Raw genomic sequence first — 27042 nt, 5'->3', positions numbered from 1 at the left:
TTCTCAAAATAAGCAGCTGTGGTAGACACCTGATTGCCTCTCTAACATCCATTTCCTCCATATTCTTCCTTCCCATAATTTAAAAAAATATTCTCCCTCCACCATGTAACTCAGGGAAATATGATCCCATCCCCAAATGCAGGGGATATACCCTAATTGGCAGAAACTAACCATGATAACCCTGTTCCCCTTGTCATAACCGGTTAGGAAGAGTATGTGACCTAATTCTGGTCAATAAAACATGAATTATGCTGGTAGGCTTGCGCAAAGGATGTCCTGGCCAGTACGTGTCTGAGGACAAGTCCAACACACAGAGGAAAGTAGAGATAAGTAAGTTGCACAGAGGCTAACCAAAGCTCTGAAAAACTAGCCCTATCTGCATATTTCAGTGTTCCATTTCAAGAGCTACTGCATTTCAGGTGTTGTAATGTGGTGACACCAAGATAAATAGTATACCCCGTCTACCTTTCCTTCACCAACCAGGACCTCCTTCTCCTACACCTATAAGCTCTCCTTTCCACTTGGTGTGAGACAGGCAAGAAAGGTGGGTAGGTACTATAAGCTGTTAGACCAGCATGGTTTGCACCAAGCTCAAATGCTCCTGGTATACAACACAAGTGTGGTATTTCCTCTTCCAAGGGACAATTTCCTCAATCAGTTCATTCCAGCAGTCTCCACGCAGGTTGAGGAGATGGTGGAACTATAAGAAGGTTCCTCTTCAACCCTGATGCTGTATAAAAACTGAAACGTAGCATATGAAATCAGATGAGGGATCATATCAGGAAATATCTGAGAAAAATGTATTGATCACGTGACGATAATTAAACAATTCACTCTCAAGTATGAACACCTGTAGGTTCAGTAATACCAGTATTTCTTTTTTTTTTTTTTAAAGAGGATGCTATTAAATACATCTCTATGAGAGAGTATGAACTAGGTGATATTTCAAAAGTAGATATCCTCTTTAATATATGATTATTAACGAAAAGCTGTTAAGTTAGTTAAAAAGGGGAATCATTTTAAAAACTACGTACCTTAAACATTTTAATGCATCTAAAATATAAAATTGTACATTCACAAGACAATCTTTTAATGCAAGGCCAAAGCCTTTCACTCAAGCATGAGTCTATGGACTGTAGTTTTTATTTTATCTTTCTTGCAAAAGCCACACCCATAGTACAGCACCTGTGATTTCCTGTTTCTTAAATATGGAAAGAAACCTCACAAACATTTAAAAGCAATCCTACTGCAGAATCTTTTTAGATTTTTAGGGGTTTTTTTCCCTAATAATTTAAAGTTATTTCACCCACATCTATTTCAACTGTAATTGATTTTAGCTACTCACTTATTTTCAAGCCAACCACTGATTCTCATACAAATACCTTTTACCTTCATAGTTTACTGAATAATGTTTCATTAAACTACATAATCCCAACATCAAGTACAACTACCATTCAACAATTTGCTGTATACAAACAAAAGTTATTCTTGGTATGCATACAGTAACTGGTGGGAATAAAAGTTCAAAAACAAACTAGAGGGTAGTCTACTGCCATTTAATGTGACATGGGCATCAAGTAGTAAATGAATGAAGAGTATAATTTAATTTTTGAGTGGGTTAAGGAGAGGTGAGTTCAGAGATTCTCCTATAATAGACTATCCTAAAGAGTCTTCGTTTATTCTATGCACCAATCAACTGTCTAACAACTCACTTAAACCAGGAACTTCTAAATGCAAGATTTACAGCACTGTCTACTATATGCCAGGCATCACATCTTGGCATTTGTATGAATTTTCTCAATCTTGATAAACAGCATAATGGCAGAGAAATTCTCTTCCCCCTTGTTTTTCAAATGTAGCTATGAGCTAAAGAAAGTAGTCTGACACAAAAGCAACTAAATGCACATAATACATTTGAATACAGCTAAAAGTCTGACATTACTTCAATAAAGAAAAAAAATCAGAATCTGCAAAAGATGAGATGGACAAGGGCTTGATTTCTAGAATATATAAAAAGCGCATATGACTTAATTTAAAAAAAAAAATCCAAAAATGGGCAGAAGATCTAAACAAGCAATCTCCAATGAAGACAGACAAACGGCCAATAGACACATGAAAAAATACTCAATATCGCTAATTATCAGAAAAATGCAAATCAAAACTACAATGAGGTATCATCTCACACCAGTTAGAGTGGCCATCATTCAAAAGTCCATGAATGATAAATGCTGGAGAGGGTGTGGAGAAAAGAGAACCCTCCTGCGCTGTTGGTAGGAATGCAGTTTGGTGCAACCCTTGTGGAAAACAGTATGGAGATTCCTCAAAACTTACCATATGATCCAGCAATCCCACTCCTGGGCATACATCCAGAGGGAACCTTAATTCATAAAGACACCTGCACCCCAATGTTCACAGCAGCACTATTTACAATAGCCAAGATATGGAGACAACCTAAATGTCCATCAACAGATACTGGATAAAGAACCTGTGGTATATTTATACAATGGAATACTACTCAGCCATAAAAAATGATAAACCAATGCCATTTGCAGCAACATGGATGGCCCTGGAGAATGTCATTCTAAGTGAAGTAAGCCAGAAAGAGAAAGACAAATACCATATGCTATCACTTATATGTGGAATCTAAAAAAAAGACAAATGAACTTATTTACAAAACAGAAACAGACTCACAGACTTTGAAAACAAATTTATGGTTACCAGGGGGAAGTGGGTGGGAAGGGATAAACTGGGAGTTTGAGACCTGTAGATAGTAACTAATATTGTATAAAATAGATAAACAAGTTTATACTGTATAGCACAGGGAACTATATTCAAAATCTGTAGTACTTTATGGTGAAAAAGAGTATGTAAATGAATATGTGTATATTCATTTATGATTGAAGCATTGTGCTGTACACCAGAAATTGACAACTGTAAACTGACTATACCTCAATAAAAAAAAAAGAAAAAAGCAGTAGAAATTTGTGTTTAAGAAAAAAGTAGTATTTATCATGAGACTTTATCTCATTACAGTAAAAGCTATAAAAACGTGGATGTGATTTAGTCATGCGGACGTAACTTAGCTATAGACTTTCATTCAATTAAATTATAACTGGGGGGTGGGTATATCTCAGTGACTAAGCATGCACTAAGTCCTGGATTCAATCCCCAGTACCTCCACTTAAAAAAAAAAAAAAATGCCCCAATTAAAAAAAAAAAAAAAAAAACAAACTATGGTTTAAAAAAAATTGTAACTATGTGATATATCATTAGGAAAGAAAATGACCAAAACGTGTGTCTTATCCACCAAACACATAAGCACTTCAAGTTCATTGTTAAGAACTCCTTCTCAGACTAAGATGATGGGCAGGGAGTGGAAGGAGAGAATATAACCAGTCACTTAATACAATTTAAAAACAAATCACTACATACCTTCCTGAGATCCCATAATAGGAGGAAACCCAAACATTTCTAGTTTCTAAATCTCAGCTTTGAGAAGGGAGCTGGAAAAAACATGGCTAACAGTAGTCTCCATTGTCTCTAAAACTTAACCACCCCCACGTATCTGTCTCATTCGTATTTTCTGAGTAGTTCAGAGGCTCTCCAAAGTCACTTCAAACTAATGGACGATATACACTTGATTTCTATACATTAACAATCCCAAGTATGGTTCTTTCCTGCAGATTGGCACAAAAGTGATACAAAAGCTTAAGTTACTAGAAACATACCATCTGCTCCTACAGACTTTATAATTAGGGAACTACAGATACCCCAAAACCACCATTTCCAAAGAAAGTATATTTTGGAGAACCAACGCCCAAACACATACTAACACCAACCAATACCACTACGTGCCAACTGCCTGAGAAAAGACAAAAAGGAAGGAGACGAAAGATTAGAGAAAACATCACTGATGAAAAATGGTTAAGTCAGAAAAAACGAAATATGTACTCTGCTACTTCCAAGGTATATCTTAAACAGGTTGCTTAAATTCTACAAGACTCCCTTTCCTACTGTCAAGAGCAGGGTTTACACCACCTACCTCATAGAGTTGTCTTAATAGTATTGTTTATGGTCCCTATACAAAGCATACACTTACTAAATTGTGATAGGTATTGTCATTATTGGGGGATTCAAGATACAAATTCAATTATAATGTAAATTATAATGTAAATTATAATGAACACTAAAAGGGGAATAGTTAGTAAAAATTATCAAACAATCTTTCCTGTAATATGACTACATGATTAAACACTGGTGTTGTAAGGGTGATATTTTTCTAAGCACTCCTTATGATTAAGTTTGAGGTTAAAACTTTTTAGGGTCACCAATATTTAGGATGACTAAAAACCTTACACATATTTATGCAGAACTCTAGAAGTTTCTCATGTTGTCATCTTAAAATCAATTCTCTTTCTATGTAGATTCCTCACATTGCACTTTATCCATAGCAAATCTCACTTTAAATGTATTAACAAAAACATAACAATCCAATGGCCTGTATCTGTTGCTTAATATTTCAGCATTCCCTCTAGTTTGATACATCGTTTTACGAAGCCCTTTGAAACTAACAACCACTTGTTCCATTCTGGAAACAATCTGAACCAATAAACTATACCAGAAAGAGGGTCTATTCCCAGCATGGAAGGTATTACAGAGGTGGCCCACAGAAGAAAATGCAAAGCTTCCCATTTCTTCTCAAGTCACGTTTTTACAGCCTAGATTTATTTTATATAAAACCAATTACCAGATTACCACATGCTCATATCCAAATGCAAGTAAGGAAATACGACAAAATCATGTATGAACTGTTGTAGATTATACACTCCTGCTTTCCTCCATTAGCATGAATGATAACAAATTGACTATTCTGTTTCCTTAAATTTACTAGACTTTTTTGCCTACCTCCTCCCTATCAGCATTTAATCTATACATTTGGACCTTCATACCTCCAACTGACTCATTTTTAAATACAAGGCATTCTAGACATGCATGGACTGATCTTCACCTAATTTCACAGCTTCACTTCCCACAAAGACCTCCTGGCACAGCAGCCTTATATCCAGCCCAACAGGCCCCGTGATACCCAACCAACATGTCTGTGCTCAAGCTGTTTGTTCCCTTCACCAACAAAACTACCCACCTCCCACAGACCCATTTTGACCATTAAAATATTTTAAGACCCACATGGAGTATTACCAGCTCAAAACTCGTCATAATTCCCCAGTCAAAAATTAGTATCACACACACACATGCAGCCCATACTTCCATGCACCTCTAATAAACCCCACAGGAGTCTTGTGCTGCAACTATTTCTGTGCATGTCTGCTTCTCCCTGAAGGCAGCCACTGGGTCTTATTCCTCTTCATGTTTCTACCCACTCTTCCATCCTCACACACACTGGAAGTCCCTTACAAAGTAAAGGTTCAAGTTGAACTAAACTATTCCTTGATTCTAATCCTAGTTTTTTTTATTTGAAGGAATAAATGACTTTTGTGTGTTGAAGATTTTGTTAATAGTTAATGCTTGCAAAACAACAACAACAACAAAAACAAACAAAAAATAGTTAATGCTTACAAATCTAATAATGAAAATGTCAATAATTACATAATGTATTAATTTCTAAGTTGATGAATGGCAAGAGGTCAATGATAAATCATCAGTAAATCATCAATAAAGATAATCATTTTCCAAGACTCCCCTAAAAGTTCACACATATAAACATTAAAATTAACCTTTCTGTCCCCATTCTACTAAGAATTACTTATACATGAGGCACATCCAGAAATGCAAGCTCTCTGAATGTAAAAATGTCTACACTCTGCTATGAGTATATGCCAAAACCATGCAATTTTATTACACCTTCCTTCCAATGCCCACAAATATATTTTTCATCTTTTGTGCAAGTATAAAGGCTAATGTATGTAACACACGAAGATAATTTATCTTAGCTCAGAATACAGATTGAGCAAAGTTTGGGAATAATGATATAATACACTAAGCACATCTCTTTACCTCCCTCCTCACCCCCGTCCCCGAAAGAGCTATTAAGAATGTCAGAAACCAGATTTGATTTTTGGTGGGAAATGTTTTCTTAAACTGACCTCACACATTTCTAAATCTAAATCACTCTTACAACTTTTATGACATTTTTCTTTCACAATCTGTTTACTTATAGCAAAAGCAAATATTCTTCAAAAATATATACGTAGCTTTAATAATCAAGGTATTTTTAATTTTAAAAAGTATTCCAAATTAGATAGTTTAACATCTTTTACTATCTGTGAGCAAATGTCATTCCTATCACAAGAACTGGCTGCAAACTTAAAAGAAATAAGCATTGACTTATTTTCTTAATTTATTAAAAACCAGTAGGTTCTTAATTTTCCAAAGCCGATGTTCTGAAACAAAAGGTTAAAAAGGGGTCACTTGCTGACCAGCCTTGGTACTTATTACAACAGAGTTAAAAACTAATTTGCACAGTGTAGCAACAGTAGCCATCTCCCACACAGGCTCTCTCTTCCACCCATTAACTTTTCCCCCTTTCCTGGGAGAACTGGAATGATCCTATCAGAGGCCTAACTACCCCCACCACATCTCCATCACCACCCCGCAGAAAAGAAACGTGGGGGCTGTGGACCAGGGGAGCCGACGCTTCTGTGTGTCATTTCCTTTAGCAAGTGGGATAAACAAACCAACCAGCACCGTAACAGTACATCAGAGTAATTTTGTTCCCTCGACTAATGAATGCCTTGGTTAAGTTTTGAGCTAAGTCAAGAGCTCTATCAAATAGGTAATCCCTGCCCCCGCTTAAAACAAACACCCCAACGGGAAGTTTCCCCCTGAAATAAATGCTGGCCCATGACACCTTCCAGCCGACGGATGGCTTCCTCCCTCCTACCTAAAATGCCCACTCCGAAGGATTGTCTGGACCCCACAGAGGAACGCTGGGGGCTGCGCTCCCGACCGCCAAACCCTCCCCTCAAGAAGCCCCCGCCGGTTCCCAGCTCGCCCACCTCCCCCGGTCCCCCACTCGCGCCGCACTACTCGGGCAACTTCTGCAGCCAGCCCGGCCCGCCGCCCGCCGCCCGCCCTCGGCCCCCTCCCTGCCCCGCGAGCCCGCGGCGCCCTCGCCCCTCGGCCGCGGCCACCTCCCGCCCGCGCCTCCCGCCTCAGGCTGCCAGCCGGGTCCTCGCCCCCACCTCCTACAGGCCTCCGCCGGCGGCGCCGCCCCCCGCCGCAACCCACCCCACCCAGCCCGGGACCCCAGCTCGCCCAGCCCCACCCGGGCAGGAGCCAGACGCGGCCGCGCCGAGGCTGCCGCCGGCCCGGGCCGGCCGGCCGGACGCCAACGCAGAGCGAGCTTTACCTCAGAGGCGCGGCCGCGAGCAGCGGGGTCGGTCCCGGGCGCGGGCGGCGCCCCCCAGGTCCGTCCGTCAGTCAGCGGCGGCTGGGGCAGCGGCGGCGGCACATCGCACCCGCCGGCGGCCGGAGGAGGAAAGCGAGCCACGCAGGGAGGGAGCGAACGAGGTAGGGGGAAGGATCGAGCGAGGGAGGGAACGCAGCTCGGCTCGGACTCCGTCCCTGCACTAAAGCCGGTGTGTCCTACCGCCGCCTTTGGCCGGAGAGTCGCCGCCTGGGCCGCTGCTGTCGCCACCGATGCAGCCGGGAATGAATGCACAGCCGCGCCTCGCTTATCCGGAGGTCAAACATCCTTCTGCCTCGGGCATCCGGATCGGCGCCGGACCCGGAAGTGAACACTTGGGAAAAAAAATAAAAAAGGAAAGCGTCTCTCTAGCCGCGGCGGCCCCCCGAGCAGCCCGCATCAGCGAAAAGAGCCGAGTAGAGCCGAAGATTACAGAGGCTTGCTCGGATTGGTCGGCTCGCCGACCGGAAGAGAGGCAGCACGTTCATTGGCTGGCAAGGCATATAAAGGCCTAGCCCCGCCTCTCTCCCCACCTCCGCACGAATGGTGCGTGAGGGGAACCGTGGAGTAATTGTGGGCACGCGTGTGTTTTCCTGGGTGAGGCCTCGGCGAGGTGTCTGGAGAGAACTGAAAGAAAATGCTCTCAGGGTTTAGAGGAGCTGCGAAAAGTTCCCGCTGCTTGAATCAGCCAAAAGTCCAAGGGCGCCATTGTGCCAAGCAAGGGTGCGGAGGCTTTCCCGAGTGTGCCGAGCACAAACCTCCAGGTGTCAAAACATTTTAGGGCCCAGCTGAGGGAGTGACATCACTGGGTTGACATTTTCCCCCACTTTTTTTTAACCCCAGTGGTATGTCAGTTATTCACCTGCTCAGAAACATAAATTGTGTCTCAAGTTTGCAGCCTGTCAGCTGTCTACTGAGAACTTCGCTTGTGAACTCAGGTAATCCTCTCAACTATTATAATGTGATAGTTTTTATCTCAGCTTTTCGAATGTACCTCCTGAAGGTCCTAGAGGCCACATATCACTCAAGTCATCAAGTTGTAGAACAAAAAGTGGAGCCGATGTGTTCTGACTCTACTGTCCAGTCCACTCTGCCCTCATAGGGAAAGCAGATTACATTCTCCCTCTTACGGTTGATTATCTGGGATGAAGGTATGCTACTCGGAGAGACTTCCATGGAAATCACTCCGCCATGAAGACATTGTAGAGAACTATGAAACTATAATTTTTTAGGCGTTCTAAAATGTTTTCAAAAGTCAGACATTAAGGTGTATATGAAGAAAAATCATAGCCTGGCACTATGTTTAAACATTTATCAAATGTGTTTTTGTATTTTCGGTGCATTCACTGTATCAAGAAAGTCTCATCTCTCTCTCTCTTTCCCTCTCTCTACCCATCCCTTTCTCTCTCTCACACATACACAGAAAACTTGAAAGGTTCAAATGAAACAAATTCATTATAAAATAATTAAGAATTTATCTCATTCTCCCTTTCTTCCTTAGCAGACTGATGATAAGGTCACTGTGCAATCATCAGAACGGTAGTTAGTATGGAAAGATTCGGGTTTTGTTTTTGTAGTACAACAGTGCCTTTTTTTTTTTTTTTAACGCCTCTCTCCTCACAGGCTTTCCCAAACTGTAGGTTATGAAGTGACTGGTATCACCAGTCTTAGGGGGGTAGTGGTGATAAGAGCACTGCTTCTGTTTACCATATTACCATCCTGCTGTTAAGAGACTCAAAAGCAACTCAGATTTATGCATGCTCAGATTTGGTAATAATTTGCCTAATAAGTAACACATCTCAATGTTTCTGATGTATCCCAGGACCCAATACTGGCAAAAAAAACAAAGTTAACCCTATCTCAATGAATGGAGAAGAAATGTCTGCAATACATTGAACTCTAAATATTGTCATGAAAAACCAACAAGCCATTTTATACTCTCTGCCTCAAAAAACTCAGTTTAGATCAAGAATACCTCTGCTGACCCCTCAAAGTTTGATAAATGTTTAAGAAATGCAATTACATAAATATATGTTCAAATCACATTTTAAAATTCGATACGGATAGGAATAAATGTTTTTGAACACTGCAGTAAAGATTGTTTTTTCTTAAAATTTGACCTAGAAGCTCCTATAGATTAAAATTGGCAGGTAACCTAGGTAGGAAGCCAATGAAATTTCATATCATTCTATTACCTTGTAAGAAAAAAAAGAAAGGATTTTTTTTTAACATTTTAAAAAAAGAAGGAAGAAGTAAATGGTGAAGTAGAAACAGGAAGAATGCAAAATGAGACACTGTAGCGGTAGCCAGAACCCGCGAGCAAAGCAGCATATTTTACTAAGACTAGGAAAATAACCTCTTCCCCAGTCAAGCCGGCAGTCAGGGGAGGCAAAGGAAGGATTCTGGGAGAAACCTAGTCACGGACAGCAGCTACATCAGGTTTGGGGAAAGCTGTCACTTAGTAGCCTTTCCTTCAGACTGTTATGTGAGTACAGCCGAAAGGGTTAAGGGTTAAGACACTGGTTTATACATCCCAGGAAGGATGGCTTTTTAAGTATTTCATAGCTGGCAGAAATGAAAGTATAAGAATCTCAGAACTTTTTCTGAGAGTCTTTATTGTATTTTATAATCACATCTTTAAGACTCCTTGTCTTAGCTCCAGCTAACATAAAATATCATAGACTGGGTAGCTTAAAAAACAGATATTTATTTTCTCACAGTTCTGGAGGCTAGAAGCCTGAGATCAGAGTGCTAGTGTGGTCGAATTCTTGTGAGAACTCTCTTCCTGGCTTTCTGATTGTCAGGAGCCTTCTCGTTGTGTGCTCATGTGGCCGTTTCTGGCCCCATGTGATTCCTCTCTTCCTCTTAAAAGTGCACTAATCCCATCATGAGAGCCCCACCCTCATGACCTCATCTGAACCTAATTATCTCCTAAAGGCCTCATCTGGAAATGCTGTCTCATTAGGGTTAGAGCATCAACATGAATTTTAGGTGGAACACAATTCAGTTCATAGCAATCCTCAAAGGAGTAGTTTCTATGTAGAGAGTATATCATCTATAAATGAAAAAGAAAGTAAAGTTTAGACAGGATGTAAATAAGGAAAGACAGTTGTAAACAACATAACAATAAAACCTCATAGAGGAAAAGAATGCATTCTTCAGAGAAAGAACTTCAATAAATAAAACTGTCTATAGAGAAAAGCTAAAAAAACACCATGAAGAGTGTGAAAGTGTCTTGCCAAAAAAAGTGGTTAAATCTCTAGCTGGGCAATTTCATTTTTGTTTTTATCCATTAACAGACCTGAATTTGGGCAGCTTTTAAGAAAGTTTGGCTCTTTGAAGAGTGCTCTTTCATGATAAATGGAAGAGTTACCTCAAGCTGTGATTTTAGGGGGCAGTGTTTTCAAGTACAGTTTGAATTCTGGGTAAGAATCTAGGTTTAGAAACAGCTGTTAACAGTTGGTCCTGCTTTATTTTCCTTCCCTTGGGCTTCCTTTGCTTTCCATAGTTATGTTTCCCAGTATCTACCTCAAGAGCCCATCCCAGCTCACAAACCAAATCTGACCAAGACTGAGTGTCTCACCAGCCCCACCCATTGGTATCATGCAGTCCTCTGGGTGAAAATGCAGAGTGCCCGGTAGGAGCTCTGGATTAGAGTGTAGGCTTCCAGCTGTGCCACTCCCCGGCTATTCTCCCCTATAATGTTTTCCCCATCTATAGCACGGGACTTCTCCTTTGATTTCCTTTTCTGACTGAAACTGTAGCCTTTCCCAGATCCCCATCCACTGTGGAGAAGGTATAAACTTGGTTTGGAAAATTGTTCACTAGTCCAGGTTCTGACTAGACCCTAGGTCAGTGGCTAGGTCATGCTCTGAGGCTCAAACTACTAAACTTCTTCAGGTATCACCCACTGACTAGGTTGCTGGATTACTAAATCCTTCTTCTGGATAGGACCACATTGGTGCCAAAGCTTGTTTTAACCATGCCTGAACTTCATGTGCCCTTTGGACAGTGAACAAAGAACTACCTTGGTTGGGATCAACATCTGTGTCTAATTACGTTTGTTTAGTCTCTGTCATGTTTGATCACGCTTGGTCTTAACTTCATCCCTCTCTTCACCAAGCAGTACTGCTAAATTCCTGACATATTTTCATCCTCCCACCTGTTCCTATTATGCTATTATTGATGCCATATCTGAGTGAACAAGATCACAAGGTCAACAGAAGTTAAAACTGATGTGGGAGGATACCTTAGTTAGAACCTCACTTCCATTTAGTTCTCATTCTACTTCTTCTGTAATTAGGATGGTGCCCCTTACCAGTTTCCTTCTATTTTCCTTCCTTACACAGTTTAAGTAGTCAGAACCTCAGCTGGCTTATCTGTAAAATGAATCAGAAGTACCTATATCATTTAAATATCAGGAAGACTCAATGCAGTGATACATGCAGTTACCACAGTGTCCAGTGCATAGTAAGCACTAAATATATGTTCATTGTTAGTTACCATGTGACCCCTAGGAGCCTGCATTTTCTAATCCCACATGAATGATAATCAACAGTTGAAAACATCAGGTCCTAAGCTGTTCCATAGCTTTAAAAGCCCAAGATTTATAGAACTGGATCTGTGGTACTGAGGCAAAGCATTATTTAAATTTCCTCCAGGCCTAATTTTTCTTAATTTTACCATGTGTACTTGGACATTCATGGTATTCTGGTTTTGTAGTATCCGTTTACCCTTTCATAATGGCACCCAGATTTCCTTTTGATGAACTTCCTTCATCTCACTGTACTTCTTGACCCAGGGCTCTGCCTTCCTGTAGGTGTGGTATGTTGTGGGGAAAGGGTATTAGGGGACATATTGCCCAAATAATGCCAAATGGATGCTCTGTCCCTAATTTTGTATCTTGAACAGTGGGACACAGAATCTAAAAACAGTTGGAATGGCACTCCATCCAAGAGCAGCACCCTGCCACACAGTTCCTGCTGCAGGACAGTGGCTGTGATCCTACTTCCCAGCCTTTGGAGCATTTTGGATTCTGTCCAAACCAGGACCTCCAGCTTCCTGTTAATTCCGTTAAACCACACTCCCACCTCTCCCCGCCTCCATGCCTTTCCCTCAATCCTGTTTTGCTTGCATTACCAGAGTAAATTTCTATTGTTTGCAACCGAAGAATCCTGACCACTGGGCTTTCATTCCCGGCTTTTGGTTCAGCTCACCGTGGTCTCTCCTACTTGTATCCTTTCTTATGTGGCTTGGCTCTGTGTCCACACGACTTGAATTCCAAACTGTAATTCAGTCCTGCTGCACCTCTTTAGCTTCGCCCCAGTATAATCACTGACTTGTTATTGTTGTTTTGAGGCTCCCTGGCTTGAGATTTGTATTCTCCTAATTGACAAAGCCAGTCACACCCTGCTCAAGCTTTATATGTCAGTGCAGCTGCCTACAGTCACCCAGGAGCCCTACCTAAGCTTCTGGCTGAAACGCTGCCAGTTGCAGACCTAACCCTTTGGACTGTGACTTGATGCTTTGTGTTCTGCCAGCTTGGGTGGCTTGATGTAACTAAGAAGAAACTTCAACCAGATGCCAATACCCACTGCTTTCTAGAGCTTACTCTGATACATATTAGTATATGTTTGTCAATTTATATTCATTTGGCATGACACAGCCAAAGCCAGTGTCATCCTGTATCTCATTTCCTTTCCATATATTACCTGTGTGCTTCTAATCTTGACTCACATCAGCAAAGAGAATCAACCTGGTCTCTTTCCCATGGAATAAATTCCATATTCTAAAGTTACTATAGATATTTGAGTACTTAAGGATGGGTTATCCCTTGTTTTCATAAGCTTTCTAGTCAACTTAATCCTGGTTTTGGAATACTAAGGAGATCTAGTTGTGGAATGTTTGGACTACAAACCAAAGTTACAGTCTCAGCTTCCTCCTGCGTGCCTTTAAACTAGACATTGATATCTCACTTGAAATCTATCAGTGATGTCAAAAAGGCTACATGATCAAGGTTTCAAAAAAGAAAACTAGAATTTGGCTTTAGAATTCACTTCCAGTTATCAGAAAAACCAGATTGTATATGATTGTCGTAATAAATGTTTATTATTATTATCATCATCATCATCATCATCAAACTCAGTAGACTAAAACTGAAGAAATAAAAATATCTGGCCGTTATTAGGATAATGATTGATAAGTGGCAGAAAAGAATGATGATTTTATCCTGTACATATAAAATGAGTTCTTAAAAGATTGTAATTCCAAGTGACCTTAAAATACAATAATTTGACTATATATCCCTCATAAGTTGATACTTACCTACGATAATTAAAAGAGATGGTTTTATATATCCACATACTAAGGACAAAAAATTGCAAAACAGTTTTTTTAACTTTTTAGTAACCATATTGTTGGTGATAGTCTTGATGTTTTTCTGAGACTGTTATATGTAATGTGAGACAAAGCAAAATGAGGGATTATGGCATCTTATTCTGCCATCCCTGATATTGATACAGAGGAAAAAAGAGACCAACTAAACAAACTATAATTCTGAATTTGGATGGTAAATATCCTCACAAACTCACAGGAATTTTATAGAGCTGTTTCTCATCTCAGGCCACTGAAAAGCCCAAGAAACAAGCCCAACTCAGTTGCAGTGAGTACCTTTAGCCCCTATACTCTACAAATAGTAGAGCCTTTGGAAGAAAGACAAGCAGAAAATGGCACCATATTAGTTTCCTATTGCTGTGTAACAGATCACCACAAACACAGTGGCTTAAAACAACACAGATGTACAATTTTAAAGGTGTGGAAGTCAGAAGTTCAAAGTGGTTCTCATTGAGCTAAAATCTCATTGTTGACAGGGCTGTGTTCCTTCTGGAGGCTTTAGGGGAGAATTTGTTTCCTTGTGTTTTCTAGATTCCAGAGGCTTCCTGCATTCCCCATTCCCTGTCTGATGGCCACTTTCCACCCTCAAAGCCAGCATCACATAACACTAAATTCTGCTTCCATCATCATAGCTCTTCTGGTTCTCTCCTGCCTTCCTCTTTCACTTATAAGAACTCCAGTGATTGCATTGAGTCCTCCAGGATAATCCAGGATAATCTTTCTGTCTTAAAATCCTTAACTTAATCTTAATGCAAAACCCCTTTTGCTGTGTAAGATAATATACTCACAGGTTCTGGGGATTAGGGTGTGGACATCTTTGGGATGACAATTATTCTGCCTATCACAGGCACCAAGTCAAATAGAAGGATTTGAGTTATTTTTAAGGAGGTAGAGACTAACCCCAGTTCCTGAGATAAGGACCCACTTATAAATGTCACTCTTAGAATAATTTTATCAGTATTGCCTACAAGCCTTACATAATAATAAAAGGGATAAAAGGAAACTAACAACTACTGAGTGCCTGAATAAAGAGTGTCAGGCACTTTCTAGAAACCATCTCTTTTCATTATCGTAGGTAAGTATCATTTTTCTCCTTTTCATGGATGAGAAAAGTAAGACTCAGAGTTTAAGCAATGTTCGGGTCACTCAGCTAGTAAATGGCAGAGCTAGGATTTCGATGCATATATGTCTGACTCCAAAGTCTATATATTTATGCCACTTTTCATGATGTAGCAGGAGAGGTAAATAGGAGACCCTGGTACATACTGTCAGACTGAGGAATTACTTACTACAATACTACTCCTCCAGATCGAGCCCGTTTAGGCAAAGGAAGAAAGGAGAGTAAAAGGATCCTAAATTAGTGATTTCTACCAAGTCGACCTAAAGCTACTGTAATACGTGTATGAAAGAGGGATAGAGAAGGACAGGCTGAAGGAAAATCCAGACCTCTTTCTAAGCATAACTTTGAGGATTTTAGCATTCGCAGAAAACAGCACCAGTCAGACTATGATCTGTAGTCAGATACTGCTTAATCAACTCTTACTACAAATGTCAAGTCCCAGATATGGTGAGGACCTTTAAACCAAAGAACTAATATTTGCTTGTGTAAAGTTGACTTCTTTACATATTGATTGGTCTTTTCAGCCACATATGCACGTAAAGAGTTATTAATAATTATTTTTAATAAACATTCTCCAACTTTTAACTGCTGCCAATTCCACATCCCAGGCATTCTTTTCAACTATTTTATCCTTCGGGACTCAATAGGAAGTTACATTGTTTGAAATTAGATAGTGTCTGTTCTAACACGTCCTGATTAGGCTTAACTTTGATAAGAGGATGTCCATCTAATTAATAGGTCTGCCATTATCTAGCAAGAGAGACATACATTTTAGAGGATGACTTTAAACTGCTTGTTGCATACTACCAAAAATTCACATTAAAAATATTTTTGGAGGATTTTCTAAAAAATATGCAGTCCAATTTGTACAAATACTTTCATATTCATCATTGGATTTACTTAGGTCTATCTGGCCCACATTATTTTGTGTCTCTTCCACTGCCTCCAAAGATATACCTTCCCAGATTTGTTTTACCAAACTCTTCCTTTCTGTTATGACATTGCTTCCATTGAGGGACATTATAAGAAGCAGCCTTGTGACACTCATTATAGTAATTACTGTAAGAATATTTTAAGGATGATACTTACTACACCACATCACATCTTCTACATGAGGACCCGAGGAACAAATTCCTTTCACATGACACCAGGAAGAGCTATACTTTTTTTAATCAGCTGGTTTGTTTTCATCTTACAGATGTCATCAATCATTTAACTCTTATATTTACTTCCAGTGCTGATTTCTAGGAAGTCTAGAATCAACTTTTTGCCTATTACTAGGTAGTCACATTGGTGAACCAACTCTGGAATAATTTTGTTTCATATATTATTTCCCCCTTTTATTTTTATCTTGTTATATGATAAGTATTTTTGTAAACTGTCTTGGTTCCTTTGACAATGAAGCAGAATATAGAAAAGATGTGAAAAAATTAAGGTTCTGTTTGTCTATTTATTTAGCACATTCCATGAAAATTGTTAGTTCCTTTCCAAATTTGGAGAGCACATGTGGGCTAGTCTGACCTAAATGGAGCACTCCTGAATTTCATACTAGGGGTTCCTGAGGGGCATCTCAAAAAGAAAGGCACTCATCTACTGGAGCAGACAAAACTGAGATACAACAAAACTCAAATGACTGTTAATAAGGAGAAATGTTGCCATCAAATTAAGGTAAAGTACTGAGAGGAAAACAACAGCATCTTCAAATATAAGCCCAAAGAAAGAAGCAGGAGCAGGCAATCACTTGCATATGAAGCTGCTGTCCATATGTGCATTCTATATATATATTTCTCTAAAATGAGTAGTAGCAGGGACTTAGTTAGCAATGGTTAATGTTTCTCCCAAAGAATTATCGACTCAACCATCACTAGTAATTGAAGAAATGTTTTAAGTACAAAATAACTGTCAACTCATTATACATTGAATAAATATAATAATATGAGCCGAGATACTATGGAACATTTATTGAGTGCCTACTATATACTATATAGTTATCTCTTCTAATTTTCAGAACCCCAGTAACTAAGTATTGTCACTAAATCCACTTTACAAGTGAGAAATGTAAAGGAAGGTCACTGAGGGGTTTAACAAGGAGCTTGGTATGATTCAGTTTACATCTGAAGAAGGTCTCTGGCTGCTATGAAGAAATAAGGCTGAAAGGGCAGTCATTTGGGAAGCTATATTTTGTTTGTGTGTGTGTGTGTTTTTCCTGGAAGTACCAGGGATTGAACCCAGGACCTTGTACATGCTAAGCACATGCTCTACCACTGAGCTATACCCAACCCCAATTTGGGAAGCTATTGTAACACAGCACACACAACATGATAGTAGGGAGCAGAGAAGTAGTAATGGAGGGGCTGAGAAATGTTAGATTCAGAAATATTTTAGTTAATGTAGGTGTGTGTGTGTGTTATGGCATACAACTTTTCTTTCTCAAAGAGAAGAGCTTTTCAGCAGGCTGAATGTAGGTTATCAAATGTCAAATGATCAGAAGTTAAAAGTTCTCCTGTCCTTCCAGTCCATGCTGAGGGAGAAGCCAGGGCCTTTTTCTGGTGATTTAATACTACCCATCAAACCTGTCTTCCTATGAAAGGGTGTGATTTAGTTGTAGGAGGGGAGGGAAAAAGCTGTCTCCTTTGTTTATTCCCTTCTCTTTTGGAAAATGCCACATCAGTTCTCCTTTGAGCTAATTGTCAAACCCACTGTGTTAAGAAACATGAGGCAGCCAATGTTCAGAAGCCAAAGACTTAGAAGTAAATGAAGCACTCTAGACAGCTTAATTATTTCTTGAGACTTTTCCCTTCTACATGCCTTCCTCTGCTTAATACAGAGTTTTCATATGTAAAGTAAATAAAGCAGCAGGGATTCTAACAGCCTGGAAAGTCTCAGGTGAAAATGTGAGAATAAGCTTAAGTCTTTTGTCAGCTCTCAAGCCTAAGAAGTGTGACTAAAATGAATCTATTGTAATTTCAAAATTTCATGCTACTGAAAAACAAAATGTGTTTCAGATGACCTAGCATGATGATACAGACATTCCAGTCCCATCAAAGGGCTAATTCTTACCCTCCTCTTGCCTCAAACATTTTCTCTTTCTGATCTCCTCATTGTGGTCTCACTAATGTGAGTTTCCCATATGTCTCTCTACTGTCTGCAAGTAGATTATAGGTTTTATGGATTCTCTAATGTGCCATGAGACTGCCACCACACCATCGGGTGAGCCTGAACGAGATCCAAGGGTGTGCAGTCATAAAGGGTGTCACTGAGTTTGTAGCTATCTGCAATCTAGATGTGTGTGTATGTGTACAATATAATATGCATTATAATGTGTTATATAGTATATATAAAAGGTATGTGTATAATATACAACTATGTTTATGTATATAATATACAACTTATAGATAAGTAGTTGTTTTGTTGTGAAGCAGAGTTTTTTGTATATTATCTATCTACCACCACTATTCTGGCACACACACTTTTAGTGACATTGACTCTATTTGCCTCATATGAGCAAGAAAATTCAACCATATTAACCTCCAAAAAACTTCTGGAGCCACATCCTTTTCAGAGTAAGTTTTGTTGATCTTTGGTGAAGTAAGTGGCTTTTTCCCCCCACCTTTAATTACTGTCTCTTTTTACAAACTGTAGACTCCCACATCACTCTGAAGCAGACCTGGAGGAACCTCATGTACTCCCAGATTGGATTATGATGACCGACTGGCTTGGTAAAGTTACTGGAAATAAAATCACAGGAAGCCAAAGGTACCTCTGTCTTTAGAAGCTAAATAAGATCTAAGTGTGCTGAAACTAATTCCACTTTTATCCCACTTCTAGAACCTGAGCTAATTCAAGATCATTATTTGGTTCAAATCATCTTCATCGTGGGTCTTTTCATCTACATTAAAACAAAGTGGCTAGGATAATTTCTTCCTGACCTCTTTAGTCACCTTTCCTATTCCCCAAACTGACCCACCTCAGTATACACACAAAGCACTTAATTAACCAGAAAAATATTAATTCCTAAGGTCACCCTTGAACAAAGCTAGTTCTTTAAGGTTAGGAGTGAGAGCAACTTTTTGCAATTACTAATTTCTAGATATCACTTTCCTTATGTTATCCTCCAGATCTTATATTTTTATTTCTTAAAAATGCCTTCATGATATCACTTGTGTTTGAGATTCCTAGAGTGGTTTATAATTTCCTGACTGTGTACTGACTGATAGAGGTCTAAAGCAGCACTTGAGATTAATGCAAACCCCCGGGGCTAAACTGACATTCAAAATTGGCCTTCTCCCCACCTCCCCACCGTGTGTGTGTGTGTGTGTGTGTGTGTGTGTGTGTGTGTGTGTGTGTGTGTCTTATTAATTGGAAACTTTGCCTTAATATTATAGTTTCTCCTTCTAGGAAAATCGCTACTTAGGTACCTGGTACCATCTTACTGTTTCCTGGTTGCTTAGGACTACTTCACCCATTATTGGTGCAACAGTTCATGTTCTACACCCTTCTCAAACCCAGATTTTCCAGTGTAACCAACCAGCCTGTGTGCCAAACTTAGTGCAATTTTCCTTCTGAAACATAACATAGTGGAAGGTATTCTAAAGTTAGAGACAGAAGATATAAGTTGATCAGTTCCACCATTGGTGTGTATCCCTGAAAAAAGATACTAAATCCATTTAAGCCTCATTTACCACTCCAGTTTAATGAGAATATTACTAAAACCTGCTTTGTAGGATTTTTTTAAGGTCTAATGACAGCGACCATGTCGAGAGCTCTGTAAACTGTACAATACTATACACAAGCAATTTATTGTATTTTTCTAGGTTATAGCTCATGATTAGACTTTCTGAATATAATTCTCTAATAATCACCTAATGATTATTGTGGCAAACTAGCTAAGTTACTTTGAGATAGGTAGGACCTTCCTTAGTTCCTCCTCAAAATCACAAATGAAGAAGCCACTTTCTCCACCAGTGTATGCTGGTAAATGTTTAACAACTGGCTCTTTGGGGAGGAGAGGGGAGCTATGACTTGTAGAATTTGTTGATTCCATAATGTAAATATGCCCACCATGGCCAATTCCAAACTACCAATGTGATGATACAAAATTCCTCTTTATTTAACAGTTGGCTGTCCACCGCACCACTGTTTCAACCTGCCTTATTACCACGTGAAAAATACTTCTTGGTGTTAATAAAGGTTATTGAGAAAAAATTCTAGATGTCAATGTTGGCCAAGATTAGCTTTTTTTCCTTTACTGTTTGTCAGTTAGGGATCACAGAATCCTCCTTCCTATAATACTATCCTTTTTATAACAAAAATCCCAAAAATAAAGCCCTACTTTTACTTTCCTTTTATTACTGAAATTGTTTTCTGATGCTGAGGATACCATTTAATTATAATTTAATTAACTCTCAAGAGTTTGAAAGCTACATTTTGGAAAGATTAACAGTTAACACAATGACCGTTAAGAGTCCAAATAGTAGAATTTATGTCTATAAAATTAGTACCAACTACAAAATATCTAATGTTAATATGTATTTTCAAATTATTAACCAAGGTCTCTGCATTATTGTGTGTTAAAACATCCCTTTACATTTGCTTTGTCTTTCATGGGCTGACAGTTCTCTTATGGTTGATGTTCTTACAAGATGATTACCACAGAGAGATTGTATTGGCAACATGCCCACCACTCCAATTGAATACATGCTTCTGAGAATTGAACTGGTTTCCACTGACTCTTGGAGGTGGGAGTGCCAGGGGAATTCTGGCTGACTCAGACCATTTCCAAACTGAATGGCTTTTAGGCGTGTAATTTCTGGTCTGCTTACGGGTTTGAATTAACTCCTCTGCATTCTTATACATTAATTTAACCTTACAGTTATTGTAGTTTTAGGATCCTTATTGCCACTATAGACCTTCCCCAGATTAGACTTAAATCCTTAAATAAGTTTCTGTAGACTAGGGATGAATGACACCAGAACCTCAGGGCTAAGCTTAAGAGAAAGTTGTGTGACCACATTGTGGTGAAAACAGTATTGACATACCAAGCAATTTGGCATACTGTCAGGCATAAGTTTATCTATTTATGGTCTGAGCAGTTCTACATGTTCATCTTCTGGAGGAAAAAACAGTCTTAGCACAAACTGATATTTTAATCTACACTGCTTCAACTCTCTCCCAACCCATACTAAAGAGGAGAACAGAAGTTAAGTTATCTTATAATGCATCACACCCAAAACTCATGTTTGGAAGTTACTTATAGGAAGACTCAAAAATGTGATGAAAAAGCTTTGGACAGGTGATATTTTGTATATCTTGGAATGGATTTACATTATATATTCCTTACAATGACCTTAATTATTATAAAAAGGGTAAAGCTGGCAGTGTAGAGAACTAAGTGTCCCAGTGAATTACATCATGATTTAGTTCAGGACAAAAATGGAAAATAGCTGGATGTGTTCTTCTTTTAATTTATACTTTCATTAAAAATTATATTTTCTTGGGAAGAACACAAAACTTGAATATAATGAGAGATTATTCCTTGTCAATTAAAAATATCTAGAGGAACTTGAATTTATACAGGAATTTTCCCCTCAAAAACACCTCAACAAATTGCCAGTCACTGACATTAAAAATGATATCAACCAATTTCCAAATACCATATTAAATATCAGTGGTATCAAAGAACATTTTTAGAAGGGCTTGAATTCCCCTAAAGCTTACAGGTAGTGATGAGTATCCTAATTACCCAGAGGACTCCCTTATGGATAGATCGTCTATTAAAATTATCTCAAATTATTTTATCTGTCCATGTTTTTCCACATCTGAAATTAGACCAGTAAGGTCTATAAATCTGCAACCAACTTCTTTTGATTGTCCTATATTTATCAACTTCAAGCTTCAAGGTATAAAGCTAACTTTCACTTCTTTTAATTGAAACTTTTATTAAAATAATCAGATTCATATTCAATTATAAGAAATAGTACTGAGTGCTCCCTTATGCATTATACCCACTTTACTCCAATGGTAAAATTTTGCTAAATTATAGCATAATATAACCAAGATATTGACATTAATAAAATCTACCTATTTTATGCAGATTTCCCCAGTGTTACTTTTACTCATTTGTCTGTCTGTGCTTCTGTGTGTGTGTGTTTATGTGAAGTTCTATATAATATTGTCACTTGGGTAGATTCATACAACCACCAGTTATAATACTGAACAGCACAAGGATCCCCTTTCCTTTTTTTTTTAATTAAAGTTGCCTTTTTATAACCACACTCACCTTTCTCCCATCTTCTCCTCAAAACTACCCTCCTCACTCTAATCCCTGGCAACCATTAATCTGTCCTCCACTTCTAAAAGTTTGCTATTTCCGAAGTATTGTAAGAACATAAATACAAAACAGAAACAGACTCATAGATATAGAATACAAATTTGTGGTTGCCAAGGGATAGGGTTGGGGGAAGGGATAGACTGGGAGTTCAAAATTTGTAGATACTGACAGGCATATGTAGAATAGATAAACAAGATTATACTGTATAGCACAGGAAAATATATACAAGATCTTGTAGTAGCTCACAGAGGAAAAAAATGTGACAATGAATTTATGTATGTTCATGTATAACTGAAAAATTGTGCTCTACACTGGAATTTGACACAATATTGTAAAATGACTATAATTCAATTTAAAAAAGTTTAAAAAAAAGAAGTATTATATAAATGGAATCATATAGTATGTAACCTTTTGGGAGGGCTTTTTTTGCTCAGCATAATCCCTTGGTGCTTCATCCAAACTGCTGCATCTATCAATAGTTCATTTCTTTTTATTGCTGGATAGTATCACATGCTGTTTATTTACCACAGTTTATTTAATCACTCATCTATTGCCAGAAATCTTGGCTGATTCCAGTTTGTAGCTATTATGAATAAAGCTGCTATAAACATTTGAGTATAGGTTTTTGTGTGAACGTGAGTTTTCATTTTTTTTGGTATAAATGCCCAGGAATGCAATTGCTGGTTCATAAGGTAGTTAGATGTTTAATTTTTTTAATTTTATTTTATTGAGTTATAGTCAGTTTACAGTGTTGTGTCAGTTTAGATGTTTAATTTTTAAAGAAGCTGCCAGATGACTTTCCAGAGTTTCTGAAACATTTTAGATTTCTATCAGTCATGTATGTGTGATTCAGTTTCTTCACATCCTCACCAGCATTTGGTGTTGTCATCATTTTTATTTTAGCTGTTTGGAGAGGTATGTAGTAAAATCTCATTGCTATTTTAATGTGCATTTCCCTAAAAGCTAATAATGTTGAACATCTTTTCATATGATTACTTGCTATCCATGTACTTTCTTTGGTGAAATATTTATTCATGCAGTTTGTCTATTTTCTAACTGGATTGTTTGGGTTTTTACCATGAAGTTTTGAGAGTTCTTTATTTATTATAGGTAACAGTCTTTTGTCAGATATGTGGTTTGCAAACATTTTTTCCCAGTCTCTGCACTGTTTTTTCGACAGGGTCTTTGAACAAATTTTTAAATTTTGATGAAGTCCAATTTATCAAATATTTCTTATATGGCAAATGTTTTGGTGTCATGTCTAAGAAGTCTTTGCCTAGCTTGAGATCCTAAAGATTTTTTCTATTTTCTTCTTAAAATTTTATAGTTTCACATTTTGCATTTAAGCTATAATTTATTTTGAGTCCCTTTTTGCATAAGTATGAAGTTTGGGTGTTTTTGTTTTGTTTTGCTTATTCAACTCTTCTAGCACTATTTGTTGAAAAGTCTACCATTCCTCCTTTGAATTGCTTTTGCTCCTTTGTCAAAAACCAGTTGAGCAAATTTGTGTGGGTCTATTTCTGGGTTTTTCTTTTGTTCCATTGGCTTATTGTATATCTCTCTGCCAATAACACATTTTTTTTTTTATTACGGTAGCTATATAATAAGCCCTAAAATCGAGCAGAGTAATTCTTCCCACTTTATTATTTTTTGTCATGATTTTTTAAGCTGTTCTAGGGCTTATGACTTTCCATGTCAATTTGTGAATAAGCTTGTCTATGTCTACAAAAAATCTCACTGAAATTTTCATACAAATTGTATTTAACCTATAGATGAATTTGAGAAGAATTGATGTCTTTACTCAGTTGAGTCTTCCAATCTATGAATATGGTATATCCCTGCATTTAGTTAGATTTTCTTTGATTCCCTTCATCGGTGTTTTGTAATTTTCAGCATACAGATCCTGTACATGTTTTTTCAAGTGTATACCTAAGTATTTAATTTCTTTGGAGAATTATTAATGGTACTGTGTTTTTTATTAGGTATATTTATTTATTTTATATATGTTTTAAATGGAGGTACTGGAGATTGAACCCAGGACCTCCTGCAGGCTAAGCACACACTCTACTATTTAGGTATTGTGTTTTAAATTGTGATTTCTGTATGTTCATTGTTTGTATAAAGAAGTGTGATTAGTTTTAGTGTGTTGATCTTGAACCATTTGTTGAACTTTACTAGTGCTTGACACTTGTGGGTTTTATTTTGTAGGTTTCTTGGTATTTTCTGTTCAGACAGTCATGTCATCTGTCATTAGAGATTGTTTTATTTCTTCCTTTCCAAAGTATATGCCTTTTATTTCCTTTTTTTTTTTTTTTAACCTTATCACAGTGGTTCGAACTTCCAGTACTAAGTTGACTAAAAAGGGCATCTTAGTATTCTACCAATAAATATGATGTTAGTTGTGGGTTTTTTTGTAGATCCTCTTTATCAAATTGTGTTAATTATCTTCTATTACTAACTAGCTGAGTTTTAATCATAAACAGGTGTTAGATTTTGGAGCCAAATGCTTTTCTGCATCTATTGAAATGACATTATGAATTTTCTTCTTTAGCTTGTTGATACAGTAGATTGCATTGATTGATTTTTGAGTATTTAACTAGGCTTGTTGAGATTGGTTTGCTAATATTTTGTTGAGGATTTTTGCATCCATGTTTATGAGAAGTATGGATCTGTACATTTGCTGTTTGTTTGTTGGTTGGTGCTGCCTTGTCTTGTTTTAGTATCAGGCTAATACTGACCTCATAAAATATGTTGGGAAGTGTCTTCATCTGTTATCTGGAAAAAATGGTGTAAAATTGGTGTTAATTCACCTTTAAAAGAGGAACCACTACTGTCTCTTCCCACCTCCACATCCACCTGCTGCCCTGGTGTTTTGGGGTGAGGGAGAGGAGTCTCAGGGCTCTCTGGAGGACAGAGAAGCTTCCCAGACCAGGCTTCTGGATCTCTCCTGTTAGCTTTGCCTGCTTATCTTGGTATCTCTCAATGGAAAATCAGAGTCTCAGACCCAGCAGAGAAGGAAAGTACCTCCTCTTGTCACTTATTTCTGGCAATGTTCCCAATACATCTCGCCGCTGGTGGTGTCAGGCTCATGTAGTGTTGGCAGAGGGAGTTCAGTATGATCTGAGAATGGAATGAGCCTACCTGTGCTGCCTTCTATTGCTAGGTTGAAAGTCAAGAAACTCTGGGTATGAATGGCCTCCTTTTGTTGAATAGGGGTATATTCTGCAACTGTGTTTTTCCTGCAATCTTAGGGTCACAAACCACCTTGCATTCTTCTAACCACATTTCACATTTCTCCTTTAGTTGTCTTTTGCACCATTTCAAGGGTTTATATTTGTACTTAGCAGGGAGGAGCAGGAAAAACAGGTCTACACCATCTTATCCTGTTTGGAAGTGACCTTCACTTTTAATCACAGATGCACAAGGACTGACTCAGTTCCAGAAGGTCTTGAATTACTTGAATTTTGCATAAGCAGACAAGGATTTAATATGAAGACGAGGAAGAAGAGGAGACAGAACCATTCATCATTGGAATTGACCTCAAGCTGATACAGCACGAATGTGCAAAGAGTAAAAAACAAACCAACAACATGAAACAAGGAACAGAAGTCTTTTTTTTGTAATAGGTGCTAGCCAGTTTGTCTTTTCTTGGTATTTCTCTCTCCGCTTCATGTTATTAATGTAAAGCAAAGGTTTTTTTTAATATCTAACATTTTATTATGTTGATTATGAAACATTTGCAAACCTTGGTGAACAACTGTACTGTCAATCAATCAAACAGACTCAAAAGGAAATTTAGCTCAAACCATCGGGCAAGCAAAGGACATTTTATCATTCATGAGCCATGGATTGAATGAGATATCAAGGTGATAATTAGCAATAACATGTTTGTTTCTTATCTTGCTGTCTTATCTTTTCTTTTTAATCATCATTTGTAAGAAATACATATTGCTTCCTTAGGAAGTATTACATGAATATCATTTCCTACCTTAAAGAGAAACTATTTTGATTCCATACACTCATTGATGGATCAACTTCTGCCTATGGAAGTGAAATCAGATACTGTTCACTGAAACCTTATTGAAATTTCTTTTAAATAGGCCAGCATTTGAAATTGTTAAAGAGAGCAGTATACCATTTGGCTGAAGTGGCTTGCATTGAAATAAGAGGAAAAATGATTTTAGACATAGCTTGTGCCCAGTGCTTGTTATTTTTGAAATGAGTCTAATTACTATATCAGTAATAGTTTTTAAAAATTTTATTGGTGTTTTTCAACTCGCTTTTGAGAATGATCCAGCCACTTCAAGCTAGGTGTTCCCTTTTGCAAAGAATGACGTAGCAGAGGGAAATTACTATGATCAACTTTGCAAAGTTATACTACACAAATAATTGTTATAATACCCAATTCAATGTGATTCTAGTTTAAGAAGTACTTAAGATAGAATTGTAACAGTATACCAGGTATTGTTTGCAAAGCTATCAAGGAGCAAATGTAAATCAGTTCAAAAGCCAACTGAATTTTAAGTAATAGTGACTAGTGACTGTTACTATTCTTAAGAAAATGCTCATAATAACAACTGTATTCTGCTCTAAAAATAGTACCCTCCCACTCAGAAAATACTACCAGCAGTGGCAGCAGCAGTAACAGAAGTCCAAGTAGAAATCCTGGAAAAAATGCTTCTGTGTTGTAAAAGATCTGCCAGTTCTTTTGAGCTATATTAAATTTACTTATAAGGTATATTAGAAATGTTGCTGTGCTTAACTAGGTTACTT

General features: G+C 38.1%; 1 protein-coding gene and 1 long non-coding RNA gene across 12 annotated transcripts in view; one reads left to right on the top strand and one right to left on the bottom strand.

The window, feature by feature from the left end:
- CSNK1G3 (casein kinase 1 gamma 3) overlaps positions 1–7745 on the bottom strand; it is a 97354-nt gene extending 89609 nt beyond the window's left edge. For 3 of the 11 annotated variants that reach the window (XM_032476603.1, XM_032476602.1, XM_032476604.1), the window contains exon 1: positions 7370–7742. The gene's annotated coding sequence lies outside the window, so the exon portion shown is untranslated. Of the gene's footprint in view, positions 1–7369 lie in introns of all 11 variants that reach the window. The other 8 variants (XM_032476606.1, XM_032476608.1, XM_032476612.1 and 5 more) reach the window with 5 other exon arrangements.
- Positions 7746–7804: 59 nt separating this feature from the next.
- The window catches only part of LOC116662681, a 34203-nt gene continuing 14965 nt past the window's right edge, over positions 7805–27042 (top strand). The window contains exons 1-2 of the long non-coding RNA XR_004318679.1: positions 7805–8364; positions 18582–18695. This is a non-coding gene — a long non-coding RNA (uncharacterized LOC116662681). The remainder of the gene's footprint in view (positions 8365–18581; positions 18696–27042) is intronic.

This window comes from Camelus ferus, chromosome 3, assembly GCF_009834535.1.
Source record: "Camelus ferus isolate YT-003-E chromosome 3, BCGSAC_Cfer_1.0, whole genome shotgun sequence".
Taxonomy (NCBI): Eukaryota; Metazoa; Chordata; class Mammalia; order Artiodactyla; family Camelidae; genus Camelus; species Camelus ferus.
This window is presented reverse-complemented; position numbering and strand designations above follow the sequence as displayed.